Below are 14,095 nucleotides of genomic sequence, written 5' to 3'. Positions count from 1 at the left end.
GTCATGTGAAAAAGATGGGGGTTTGGGGTGTTAAAAGAGAAACTTAGCTGAATTAAATTTAAAAGAGTTGAATTGAGCACAGAATGATTCACGAATCGGGCAGTCTCGTGAGCCAGAGTAGGCCCAGAGACTCCAGCGCAGCCACGTGGTGGAAGATTTATGGACAGCAAAAGGAAAATGATGTACTAAAAACAGAAGTGAGGTACAGAAACAGCCGGATTGGTTACAGCTCAGTGTTTGCCTTATTTGAACAGTTTGAATCGTTGGTCATCTTTGATTGGCCAAACTCAGTGATTGGCATAAGAGTAGACTACAGTCTATATACTATTCCATTTAGGTTATAGTTCATGATGTACAGAGAAACCTTTAGACCAAACTTAAGATATGTAAGGAGGCAGCTTAGGCTGAACTTGATTTAACAGTGGTTTTCAGCATTGTGCAACCAGTCATGTCTGAGCTGTAGCCTCGCAAGAACCTGCAGAGATTCTGTGGTATGCTGGAACCAGCTCACGTAGCAAGAGCTAATTACAGGCTGAGTATCCCTAATCTGAAAATACAAAACCTGAAATACTCCAAAATCTGAAACTTTGAGTGCCAACATGATGCTCCAAAGAAATGCTTATTGGAGCATTTTGGATTTTCAGATTAGGGATGTTCAACTGGTATGTATTTGGCAAATATTCTAAAATCTGAAAAAAAATATGAAATCTGAAACACTTCTGGTCCCAAGCATATTGGATAAGGGATACTCAACCTGTATTACATTTTTTAGGAATTTTGCAAGCCAGTTGTTAAACTGTTGGTAGCTTGAAATAGGCCATGATGGGAATATTTATACTGTGGAGATTGCTGGTTCTCTAGCACATCACTTCTAAAGTACCGTGCAGCATAGTGCTTGGGAGGAAACGTTCAACAGCTTTTCAGATGATACAGGACAAGTTCCATAAGATGAGTCTGCCCATGCCTAGGTCAAGCCAATGTAGCCGAGGTTGAAGGTGCATACATTGAGAACACCTATTTTTGAAGTGGTGACTAAGACTGAGAGGTATCTTGAAGTGAAGAAATCTTGAGTTCTAATCTAGGATGTCCAAGTCACCCAAGAGGTTCTCTATGGGAATCAATGGCTGCCTGTATTCTGGAAATGCTGATATCACACGGCCAGAGGAAACTCATGTCTACGTAGCGAGTTGGAGGACTGGGCAGGCATATCTTTGGAAGCAGTGATTGGGTGATTGCCTGGCGAGGTTGCACCTCTGTTTTGAGAGGAAAAATAAAAGAGGTTGCATATCTTTAAGACAGAATGTTTTGTGTTAATATTACATTTATTGTATTTTGTTTGCATGAAACGGATTTCTTTCTGAGCACCTACTTGCCTGGTGCCATTCAAGCTCCTACCCTCAGAGGGCTTGTCATCTAAAAGGGAAGATGGCATCTGAAGAAGTCTAAGTGTGAGGTTCACTTCAGTAGGTTGAATTTGTCACTTCTTTTTAGAATGAAAATATACATAAAAATTGGGTAATGAGACTGAAATGAGAACCTTGAGTTAGAGGTTCCTGTTTGCATCTCTGCAGCCACTTCAGAAGGCACGTGTTTGGTTTGCTCTGAGCCTAACCTAGAGTGCTCACAGCAGTCTTTCAGTTGAGCTTGGGAACTGCAGCTGTGGGGAGATTTCAGTGCACTGCCTCTCCTGGGTGCTCTTCATCTTGGGTAAGCAGTTGCTTTGAATTTCTTAAGCCATTATTTGAACTTTTCTCATGCAGAAGTGTGCCAGTCCTGAAGGCTGGTTGAATTGGTAGTCTCTCAGGATTGTGAAGCCGTGATTGCAGAACTCTTGATCTCTGGAGGGGGATGTCATAAAGTAGTCTAGTGGGTGCTGTTTCAGTTACTGTCATGTAGAGTAACTTAGGTGAATCTCCTCAGCAAAAAGAGGAGCAAAGTTTCCTCATAATAAGAGTATGTGACAGTGATGATGACAAGGCTTCAGCTTTAAGTCACCCATGGGTTTAGGTAGAGCTGTGACTGGCTGTTCTTGAGCTCACAGCAGAGCTCTTTCTTCACTATTTTTCTTTTTAGAAGACAGTTTTAGATTTTATTTTTAAACAAATTTCATTGTGTATATTTAAGGTAAACAACATGATGTTGTGGGATACATGTAGATAGTAAAAAGTTTACTATGGTGAAGCAGATTAATATATCCATCATTTTACATAGTTATACCACTGTTTTTCTTCTCCCCATTATAGACATGCCAATATTTAACCTTTAGAAGCCCGAGACTTAAATCTCCCAAGAGAGCTAGACTACTGTCCATACTTGTTACACCCTCAGCACAGCCCTGACCTTGGGAAAGGCTCATGCAGGATGGTTTAGGTATAACCCACTCTGAAGCAGGGAGCAGGAGTAAGGACCTCCAGGGTCCCATTCGTGTAGAGAGTTAACCGATGTCACCTAGACTGTGTTACAGAAGCCATGTGACCTACCAGTCTGTGTTCAATGGCTTAACAATGGAAAATGAGGGCACGTATTAAGAGGCATGGCTTAGAGTGGTTATATAGACTTGGAGACCTAAAAACATCTGAGAGCCCAGAAGTGCACAGCAGTATGCAGATGGATTGAGAGGACTCGGCACTGCAGGTGGACAACACCCTGTGAGTGAAAGAAGGCTGTGCAGTTGTCTGTTTGATCAGTGGTTAGTTGTCCTTACTAGGGACAAACACTGAGGGACAGCAGCTCTCCCTTATTTTGTCTCATGATATTGTCATTTGGGGGGTAACTTTGGCATCTTGTATGGTAGTCTCATTGTGGCATATCTCTTTTCCGAAGATGTTTTTTCTGTAGTAACTGCCAAGGAGAACAATTTCCCTACACTGTTTAGTAACTTTAAAAATTGACACATAATAATTACACATATTTATGGGGTACACAGGGGTGTTTTGATACATACAGTGTATAGTGATCGGATCAGACTAATTAGCATATCCATCATGTCAAACTTTTTCTCGTTTATTTGTGTTAGGAACACTCAGTATCCTCCTTCTACCTCTTGGAAACTATGCATTGTTGTTAACCATAGCCATCTTAAAGTGGTATAGGACACTAGAATTTATTCTTCCTATCTAGCTGTAATTTTGTTTCTGTTGACAAATCTCTCCCTATGTCCCTTCCCCTCTAGTATCCTCTGTTCTACTTTTTACTTCTGTGAGATCAATGTTTTTAGCTTCCACATATGAGTGAGTACATTCAGTGTTTAAGTTTCCGTTCCCGGCTTATCTCACTTTACAGAATGTCTTCCATTTCCATCTATGTTACTGTGAATCATAGATTTCATTCTTTTTAATGCTCAAATAATATTTCATTGTGTACATATATCACATTTTCTTTACCCATTTATCTATTGTTGAACACCTAGATTGATTCTATGTTTTGGCTATTGTAATAAGTGCTGCAATAAACATAGGAGTGCAGATGTCTCTTCAATGTAATGATTTCCTTTCCTTTGGATAAAGGTCCAGTGGTGGGATTGCTAGATCGTATAGTAGTTTATTTGTAGTTTTTTGAGGGACCTCCATATTTTCCTGGGTAGTGACTAGCCAGGGCTGGTGTCATGGGTGGTAAGGGTATTTACCAAGACAGCCATAAGTAAAAAAATACCTTGCAAGGTTGCTGGGCAGCACAGCAGGGAAAGGGCTGTCTGCAAAGAGGCAGGGACTAGAGAGAAGTTTTATAGGGTCGTGATGGAGCGGGCTACCTGTGGAACCAGGTCACTGTGCCCACAGAGGTCATTGTGCCCTTGAGTAGTTTGATTAGCTACTCTCAGAACAATTGTTCATTGTTCTTCCCCACCTGGGACCCTCCCCAACTTGGGGCCCCTTCCTCATTGTTGCTTGCTTATCAGGACTCTACATTCCACCCTTGGCAGAACAACAATGACAAATCTTTGGCATTGGGCAGAAGTCTCATCTTCCAACTACTTCCTGCTGACCAGGGGCATAGAGTTCTCCCTACCTACGATTGTTGATCTGTCAAGAGACCCATCCTGGATTGTGGGACCTAGGATACTGGATTTTGCTGGAGGAAGGGTCTCATCAGAGAGGGGGAGCATGTCAAGGCAAAACTGGTGTCCAACTGAATTCAGGGGAGACTGGTAAAGGTAGCAGGCATCATTGGGGAGAGACTGATACCCCATTCACAGCATCATTTGAAGGTGAAACTGCTGAATTTTAGAAGATACAATTTTATTTCTTAAGCCAGTTACTGAAAAGGCGAAGAAAAACCTTTTGCAGTCTGACTATTTTTCCTTATTGAAAGCCCATTTAGATAACCTAGAAGTTACTTGATGAAAAAGTGTTTGAATTTAAACACAGCATAGGGAACCAATTTTAGACAGATGATTATACCTTAATTACATACAACATTCCTTTTATAAATTTTTTTCATGAATTTTCTCATGACTTACACTGGTCATGACTATCTATGATGGGCTTGGACTTTCTGACTTGTCCTAAACTTCCCTCTTTCTTAACAATCAGTCATTTTACTTTATGACAAGAATTTATCACACAAGATCCATTCTTATATAAAATTTCTTTCTTTATAACTCTCCTTATCAAAAATACCTCTTCACCTTTATAACTTTCTTCTTCTTTTTTGTTTTATTATTTTTATTTTTATTTTTTTGAGACAGAGTCTCACTCTATCACCCAGGCTGGAGTGCAGTGGTGCGATCTCGGCTCACTGTAACCTCTGCTTCCTGAGTTCAAGTGATTCTTGTGCCTCAGCCTCCCAGGTAGCTGGGACTACAGGCACAAGCCACTATGCCTGGCTAATGTTTGTATTTTTAGTAGAGATGGGGTTTCACCCTGTTGACCAGGCTTGTCTTGAACTCCTGACCTCAAGTGATCCACCACCTTGGCCTCCCAAAGTGCTAAGATTACAGGCATGAGCCACCGCACCTGGCCTTCACCTTTATAACCGTCTTTATGTCTCTCTTATTTCCTCATTCCTTTTACCTTGTTTTATAAGTAACCTGTTTTTTTTTTTTTTTTTTTTTTTTTTTTGAGATGGAGTCTCACTCTATCATCCAGGCTGGAGTGCAGTGGCACAATCTTGGCTCACTACAGTCTCCACCTTGTGGGTTCAAGCAATTCTCCTGCCTCAGCCTCCCAAGTAGCTGGGACTACAGGTGTGTGCCACCACACCCAGCTAATTTTTGTATTTTTTTAGTAGAGACAGGGCTTTGCTATGTTGGCCAGGCTGATCTTGAACTCCTGACCACAGGTGATCTGCATGCCTTGGCCTTCCAGAGTGCTGGGATTACGGGCGTGAGTTACCACATCTGGCCTATATGTAACCTTTGAATTAGACAAAAAAATATTTTCCTTTTGTTAGGAAGTTAAGGTTTATACTGTGTGTTGCTGTGCGAGTTCTGTGAAGGGGCCACATATGAGGAGGTTATCCCCCCTCAAGAGATTTCTAGGTTGAATTTCTTGCTAGGGTGTGTCTGTATAAGTGTGGGCTATTTTTAAACCCCCGAGATAGGACTATCCAGGTTGAAGCTATTGGTTAAAGATTTAGGTAGCTTTCCTGGGAGAAACGGGGATATTAGAGGGAAAGATGAATTCACAAGTTGGGTAAACATTAAGCAGCCACCCATCTTGGAAAGGATATTTTTGCCCCAAAGGGGTGTGGGGCATTTGGATATTACCAGGGACTGGCGGGAGATTGGTAATTGGTCCCTTAAATAATATAAAGGGGTATGGATTTTTTGGGCGGGGGGGGGGTGCCACTTGTTCTCATTACCCAACAGGATTTGGAGGAGAGTTGCTCAGGGAAGATTAGTATAGAGTCACTACAAGTCATTTATGTAGCCAAAATGATAACTCCAAAATTTCTAAAAGGAAAAAATCTTTACTTGCTGATAGAGGGGAGAGTCAACTTTCCAAGCAGGTCGCAATAAAGACAGCGTGACCACCAACCGAATCTGTCTCCTCTCCCCTCCTTTTTCTGTTGTTTATTGAAAGGTAAACAAAAATCTCTCATTATTTTAAAATATTATGCAAAAATCTTGTTTAAGAGAGAAAGCAAAATTTCACCTTTGCATTAGTATATTATTAATGTTATATCCAATTCATAATAAAACCTTATATACAAATCTATACAATCATAGTTAGTTTGACCATAAGGTGAAATGTCCACACACCTCTCATAATTCTTTACAATTTTCTGTTAAACAAATAAATTCTCTAGAAAACCATTATTCAGACACATGGGCCCCGATTCTGGCCCTACATCAGTGTGCTTTTATTTCAGTGTTCGATCTACGGAAAAGCTAAGTAATCCCCTTTAAGTCTTAGCCAACTTGCTTGTACCTACAGAACTTTTCCAAGATTAACCCTTCACAAACCCTTTTCAACTTGCTTGAACCATCAGTTTTGTCCCGTTACTCTTTTTTTTTAGACAGAGTCTCACTCCGTCACCTAGGCTGGCATGCAGTGCCACAATCTCAGCTCACTGCAACCTCTGCCTCCCAAGTTCAAGTGATTCTCCTGCCTCAGCCTCCCAAGTAGCTGGGATTACAGGCACTCAACACCACACGTGACTAATTTTTGTATTTTTAGTAGAGATGGGGTTTTGCCATGTTGGCCTGGCTGGTCTCAAACTCCTGACCTCAAGTGATCTGCCCACCTCAGCCTCCCAAAGTTCTGGGATTACAGGCGTGAGTCACCATGCCCAGCTGTCCCATTACTCTTTTAGGTGAGGCCAATAGTTAAAACCCTCTGAGCTAGACAAAATTACATTCTGTTTAACAGAAACCATATTCACATGACTTCTTAATAACCTCCCACCAAAACACATTCTTTATTTACACTGTCTTTGTTTTTTATTTTATTTACGCTGTCTTTATTTTTAAAAATCATTAGAGTCATGTGACCTAAAAGGGATTAAAGTTTCAATTTTTTCTGATAATATGCTTGATTTTAGTTTTTTTAAGCCAATTAATTAGAGCTCTTTTATATAAATACTATACACACAACACATATAAATACACAGACAGAAATGGAGAATCAAGACAAAATTCCATTGACTGAGAAGTTCTTAGAGGGAGAGCAGGGGCTTTTTGTTTGTTTAGATGGAGTCTCGCTCTGTTGCCAGGTTGGAATGCAGTGGTGTGATCACAACTCACTGCAGCCTCAACCTCCTGAGCTCAAGTGATCCTCCCACTTCAGCCTCCTGAGTAGCTAGGACTACAGGTGCCTGCCACTATGCCCAGCTAATTTTTTTTTTTTTTTTTTTTTACAGATGGGGTTTCGCCAAGTTGCCCAGGCTGATCTCAAACTCCTGGGCTCAAGCGATCTGTCCTCTTTGGCCTCTCAAAGTGCTAGGATGATAGGCATGAGCCACTGTGCCTGGCCAGCAGGGGCTTTTAAAACAATATCTGTATACATACAGCCCAAATATCATCTTTAATTAAGTTGATTTCTGACTATGGAGTTCTCAAAATAAAAATCTCTTAAAAATCTTTTGTTACCAGATTTTAGCCAGGACAAATGGCCAATATTTCTGGCTTTTGAATCGTTACCTAAAGGTAACCTCCTATGTGAAATTACTAAACCTTAAGTAAGGGGATAACTTAAATATGGATGCACAAGGTCCGTGTGTGTCTGGAGACACAAGGTGTCTCCAAAGAGATGGTAAGCAATTTACAAGATCTAGAATTGCCCCAAAGGTAACTCAGAGAAAAAAATTTCAAGACAGAAAATTAGGAGCTGTCCATGGAAGAGAAAAGAATCAATAAATGATTAAACCACAAAAGATTCACTTTTGAAGCCAGGAATTGAACCCAGCGCACCCCTCTGAGAGGGCAAAGCCCTAGTAGTTGAGCTACAGCAGGGGTCCCCAATCCCTAGGCAGTAGACTGGCACTGGCCCATGGCCTGTCAGGAACCGAACCGCTCAGCAGGAGGTAAGTGGCAGGCAGACGAGCAAGCGTTACTGCCTGAGCCCTGCCTCCTTTCAGATTAGCGAGGATTCTCATAGGAGTGTGAACCTATTGTGAACTGCACATGTGAGGGATCTAGGTTTCATGCTTCTTATGAGAATCTAATGCCTGGTGATCTGAGGTGGAATGGTTTCATCCCCAAATCATCCTCCACCCTCCCTGGTCTGTGGAAAAATTGTCTTCCATGAAACAGGTCCTTGGTGCCAAAAAGATTGGGGACCAGTGACCTATAGTGCAAGGTGACTGCTGTTGTTTTTTCCAGGAGGAGTTTAGAGCATTTGCAAGCTTGCAAAGAATTTTAACTGCTCAAGAGAACTTTCTAGGACTAGCCATGTTATTATTACGCACCTTCTTTTAATTTAGCCTTTTCCTTTAAATGGTGTACTCAATTCCAACAGTGGCTCAATCTTAAAGCCTGTTAAACTCCAGATAGTGATTTTCCAGATTTTTACCATATAGGCAAAAGGTAGTTCCAGAAAGGGGGAGAGGAGGTGTCTCCAAGACAGGCAGCTCTTGAACTCAAAGGGGAAATGGATAATTTTACTTGGCACTTCCAGAGTCACCCTTGGCTTTGTTTTGTTGTGATTTGGAATTCAGCTGGGGCAGAGAGCCCGCTTCAGTTTAAGGCCATCAAGGGCTAGAATTCTGTCCTCAGGGCCTTTCAGCCCTCAGAACAGTCCCATTTTCAGCAGCTGAGCTTGTGGCAGAGGGAGCAAGCTGTGAAGGGCTTTCTCTCATGTATCCCATTGGGGCAGTTTGCCTTCCAGTGGCCTGGCCATCTGCACTGAGGGCACTTACCTGAAGGAGTGTCCTTAGGGCAACTGGAGGGGCCGAGGGCTTCTAAATCAGCCAACAATTGAGCCTGCCTTTGTCTCTGCATTTTTCTTTCTCCTTAGCTCTGCCCTCCTCATTCTGCTCTTGGTTGTAAAAGACTGATGAGGCTAAGTTGAGGATTTTTTTGCATAGGGGCCATGCTGTATTACACAAGAAAGTTGTTTCTTTTTGAGAGTCTGAGGGTTAAATTTGTCTCAGTGTTTTAGGATGCAATGCAGAGGTGAGTCTGAAGGAACAGATGGGATTTGTCCCATGGTGGGACTGGAAAATGATGAGCCAGCCTCTGGGGGCTAATGTCTGCTGGGGACACAAACTGCTTTCTCTTGGGGCTTCTCGCTGAGGAAACGTGTTCCACTCACATCCACTGACGGACTGGGGTGCACTTTCTAAAGGGCATCCCAGCTATCAGAAAGACCTCTTTGCACTGGGGCCTTGCACCGGATGATTGGTTCAGGTATGAGGACGGGAGGGGAATGGGGAGACTCACTGCTCGGAGGTTGCTTGAGCCCACCTAGTTCGGGAACATCCAGAGCAGGAGGTCTGCCTGTCTTCACAGGGAGAAGTTAGAGTGAGAAAGAGGGGGGTGTGAGTCCCCCAAACCACGTGTGCCAATTGTGACACATAGAGGGACTTTTGACCAGAAAAGATAGGAGAGGGTTTTCCTCTCTCCCGGGCAAGGCAGACAAGACTCTTCAGCCCCTGGCCTTCAGGCCACACCAGGAAGTGGCCCTGGCCAGTTGTCATAAGTTGCCAGAGGGATACTAGAGTTTGTTTCCGTTGAAAACTGAAAAGGAAAGCAAACTCTGGTTGGGTGACGACTTCTCACCAGGACCTTCTGGTCCACTGGGGAGTGGCCCTGGCCAGGACCTTCAGTTGTCTCCAAACTTGGATGCTGTGCACCGAGATATTGGAGTTGGAGGAGAGGCAAGGGAGAGAGTAGTGGAGAGGTCCCCAAGCAATCCCCTTTTGGATCACCAAAATGTTGCGGGTAGTGACTAGCTAGGGCTGATGTCACTGGCAGCAAATGTGTTTCAAAGACAGTCATCGGAAAGAAGGCAGATTTATTAGAGAAGATATGAAAATATGTTGCAAGGTTGTAATGGGCAGCACAGCAGAGAAAGCGCTGTCTGCAAAGAGGCAGGGGCTGAAGGGAAGTTTTATAGGGTGGTGCTGGAGGGGGCTACCCGTGAAAGAGGTCACTGTGCCCATAGAAGTCATTATGCCCTCAGGTTGTTTGATTAGCTATGTCTCAGAACAGTCAAGTTCATTGTTCTTCCACACTTGGGCCCTCCCCGAACTGGGGCCCCTCCTCATTGTTACTTACTTATCAGGACTACACACATACTGTTCTCCATAGTGGCTGTGCTACTTTGCATTCCTACCAACAGTGTGTAAGAGTCCCCTTTTCTCTGCATCCTCACCAGCATTTGTGTGTGTGTGTGTTTGTCTTTTTGATAATAACCTTAACTGGAGTGAGATGATAACTCATTGTGGGTTTCATTTGCATTTCCATGATTACTGATATTGAGAATTTTTTTTCATATATATGTTGGCCATTTGTATGTCTTCTTTTGAGAAATGTCTGTTCAGACCATTTGCCCATTTTTAACCCCCCTACACTATTAGTAATAGAAAAGAAGATCCTGATAGTCATAATCCCCTAGAAAGACAGAAGGTATTTGCCAGAATTTATATTGTGAAAGAACCATGAGCTCAGGTCAAAATATTTGGCCAACAGATGAGGTAACTTACTATGGAGAATTATCTCAAAACATCTGCTGAGGAGATAAATTAGTATCTGGAAAGAGAAGGAAGCAGGGTAGAAGCTGAGAATTTCAATGGTGTCTCTTATCAAGGTGCTTAAGGTGCTTCTGAATATTTTTGCTGGATTTTTTAAAAAATGGAGATTCATTTTATTTATCTATATATGAAATTGGAATTTTGTTATTCAGCTAAATGTGTATAAAAAATTCAGAATTTGTGTGTGTTGGTGAATATATAGAGAGGAATTTGCAAATATCTGTCAACTAACTAGGAAATTCAAACTCAGATAGTGTTCTTGGTAAATGTCCAAGGTGTTATGAACTCATTTGACAAGTAGTTACTGAGCATGTCCCTGTATCTCACACCACGCTGGCACTGGAAGGGTGGTGGCTCATGGGCATGGCTCTTGGCTTCATGGAGCTTATAGTTTGGGAGTGGAGGTAGAGAGCAGGTCTTAATTAAATGAGCACTCAAATAAATAGACATAGTGGCCCATACCCTAAAGGAAAGGTAGAGGTACTATTAAGACATGTGGCTGCTGGGCATGGTAGCTTACGCCTGTAGTCCCAGCACATTGGTAGGCTGAGGTGAGCAGATCACCTGAGGTGGGGAGTTTGAGACCAGCATGGCCAGCATGGTGAAACCCTGTCTCTACTAAAAATACAAAGTTAGCCGGGCATGGTGGCACATGCCTGTAATCCCAGCTACCCAGGAGGCTGAGGCAGAAGAGTCACTTGAACCTGGGAGGCGGAGGTTGCCGTGAGCCGAGATTGCGCCATTGCACTCCAGCCTAGGCAAAAAACTGAAACTCCATCTCAAAATAAAAAAAAAGACATGTGGCTTAGGGACCTGTCCTGGGATGAATGGTTGAGGAGAGGTTTCCTGAGATGACATTTAACTTGAGATGTGAGCGATGAGCAGGTGTTAACTGGGTGAAGGCCTGAGCAAGGCGGATTGGAAGACCATTCAGTCAGGAGGAACAGATTAATCTTCTTTTGACAAATAAAGTTCAGAAAAGCTTTGATCTAAAATATTGGTTACTTTCTCAAATGTGGAGTAACAGCATAGTGTAGCGAAGACACAGGCTCGGATCCGGGATGCCTGGGCTTGAATCCTCGCTCTGCCACTCGCTCTGTGTTCTCAGGCAAGTCACGTTGCCATTCTCTGCCTCATTTCCTCATCTGTAAAACCTCATGGGGTTGTTGTGAGGATTAAATCAGTTAATGTGCAAAGCACCCAGGGCCTGGCATTAACCTTCTCTGCTTTATTACATCTCAACTACTGATTACTAGTGTGCTGCTCTATTAAGAAAAAGGTCTGATCTTTTAATATTGAAAACAAGGCCCAGTGATTTTCCCAAAGATCAAAGAGTTAGTTAAAGGAAGTTCTGAGCCCAGAAGAACGTTTAAAAAAAACTCTTAGTAATTTTTCTGCTAAAATCATTGCTTCTCTCTTCACCGAGTTCTAATGGTGCATTTGAGTACGTAGGACTGATAATGAGTGTCTTCTATTAATGATACTTATGTTTCTTAGAATTTGTTTGAAGATGGTTTGGGTGTGGCTCTGAGTTACTCAGATTTAGTGCCGAGATTCAGAATCTTTTTAGAGTCGCTGGCTTCCTCTTAGAATAGAGTGGAGCGGGGGGCTGCTGCAAGATGCCTTTAAGTTGATTTCAACTTAATGGTCACATTGTCAGCTATGAGCATTTATCCAGTATATGCCAGGCATTTTACCGGCGCTGTAACACGGCACCAGGACACACGTATAAACAAGGCACGTATGGTGCTACCTTTTAGAGTCTGCAGACTTGAGTTGGTGGCAGACACATAAATTAGTCATTACTCCTCCTTGCAGTTGGTGAGCTGCTGGGGGAATGTCCCACTGCTAAGTGCTGTTTTCTGGGCAGAAGAGGGAGCACAACCAACTCCCTGGGGAAGGCAACAGATGTCGCAGATGTGATGAACTAACGTTAGGACATACTGTAAAGGAAGCCCCTTACGACCCTCATCCATGTATGTATGGGGCAAGGTGGGTGGCATGGAGCAGGAATGGGGTCTTGGTTATGTTGAGAGAGGTCTGTGTTTTCATTAGAGGTTCTTTTGTTTAGGGAATCTATGTGACTCCTGGTATATCTGGCTCAGTGTGATTATTATCCACATTGTTACAACAAGGTTCAAAAATGGAAACTTAAGTTTCCAGTTCATTCTGATTCATCATTTGCCATTCTTAGGAAGGTAGAAGCTCAGAACCTGAAATCTCCCCTAAAGCTACAAACTCTGTTTCTGACTCTTATCTATATAAAGAATCTTCCATGGTAATGCTTCCCATTTTCCAAGCACTGTTATCTACATTATCCTATTAGATCCTTTCCTTTTCAATCCCTTTTAATGGCAAGGAAACAGGTTCAGCAAGATCAGCTGACCTCTCTGTGTAAGTGGGACCTAAGGTAGGAACCTCCTTGAATAGCTTAACTCTGATTTTCCAGGTAGAGGATTTTGTTGATTGGAAAATACGATTAAGGAAGGTCTTAAGTAATCTATTTTTATTAATTAAAATGGCTATCATATGTGCCAGATGTCCCAGCAGAGCTGGGCGGGGTACCTTGCTGTTATTGCAAAAAACACATCGTTCCTCTTAGCAGATCCTGAGGTGGAATCTCGCCAGTGGCCGGGTGGCCGGGGGTAAAGACCGCGGCTGAGACCAGGTGCAGTAGTAGGTGGGAACCCAAGACTGGTTGCGCTGTAACTCCTGAGAGTCAGGGTTCTTCTGTTTAGCTAAGAAAATTTGGGGGTAGTTTGTAGAACGGTGAATCCTTTTCCAGGGACTGGTGAATGCAATGAAATGAATACTACAGAGATAACATGCATATCAAACACACACTTTTGTCCAGTGCACAGCCCAATTCTCATTCTAGCCATACTGCCCTGCCTTTAAAAAGTTTAAAAAAAAAAGAAGATAAAAAGTTCACCGTGGGCCAGGCGCAGTGGCCCATGCCTATAATCCCAACACTTTGGGAGGCTGAGGTGGAGGATCACTCAAGCCCAGGAGTTTGAGACCAGCTTGGGCAACACAGAGAGAGCTCTCTACTACTAACAAACAAACAAACAAAAAATTAGCAAGCGTGGTGTAACATGCCTGTAGTCCCAGCTACTCAGGAGGCTGAGATAAGAAGGTTGCTTGAGCTCTGGAGATCACGTCACTGTACTCCAGCCTGGGCAACAGAGTGAGACTCTCTTCCTGCCCCCCACCTCTTCCTCCCAAAAAAGCAGTAATTCTAATTTAGGTGGAGAGATGGGGGAAAATTTCAGACTGGATATCCTGTAATTTTTTGTTTGTGTGAAATACACAGGTAGTGGAAGGTCTAGGGTTGTCATCTCAAGGGCATCCTGCAATCATTTGCTTTTTTTCCTCTATAAAAGCAACTTTCATCTAATCTTCCCTTACGGCCAATCTAAAGCAGCCCCCAAGTGACTCTTCAAACACTACTCTGTTTTGTTGC

The 14,095-nt window shown here is 42.8% G+C and overlaps 2 protein-coding genes across 4 annotated transcripts in view; one reads left to right on the top strand and one right to left on the bottom strand.

Moving 5' to 3' along the window:
* The window catches only part of ATP5MG (ATP synthase membrane subunit g), a 249,536-nt gene that overhangs the window by 182,266 nt on the left and 53,175 nt on the right, over positions 1-14,095 (bottom strand). The gene's annotated exons all lie outside the window — the stretch shown is intronic.
* JAML (junction adhesion molecule like) overlaps positions 47-14,095 on the top strand; it is a 35,512-nt gene continuing 21,463 nt past the window's right edge. For 2 of the 3 annotated variants that reach the window (XM_050758430.1, XM_050758429.1), the window contains exon 1: positions 47-1,707. The gene's annotated coding sequence lies outside the window, so the exon portion shown is untranslated. The remainder of the gene's footprint in view (positions 1,708-14,095) is intronic. The other variant, XR_007719376.1, reaches the window with a different exon arrangement.

Source organism: Macaca thibetana, chromosome 14 (assembly GCF_024542745.1).
Source record: "Macaca thibetana thibetana isolate TM-01 chromosome 14, ASM2454274v1, whole genome shotgun sequence".
Lineage (NCBI taxonomy): Eukaryota > Metazoa > Chordata > Mammalia > Primates > Cercopithecidae > Macaca > Macaca thibetana.
The sequence above is the reverse complement of the archived record's forward strand: the minus strand, read 5'-3'. Positions and strand labels throughout refer to the sequence as shown.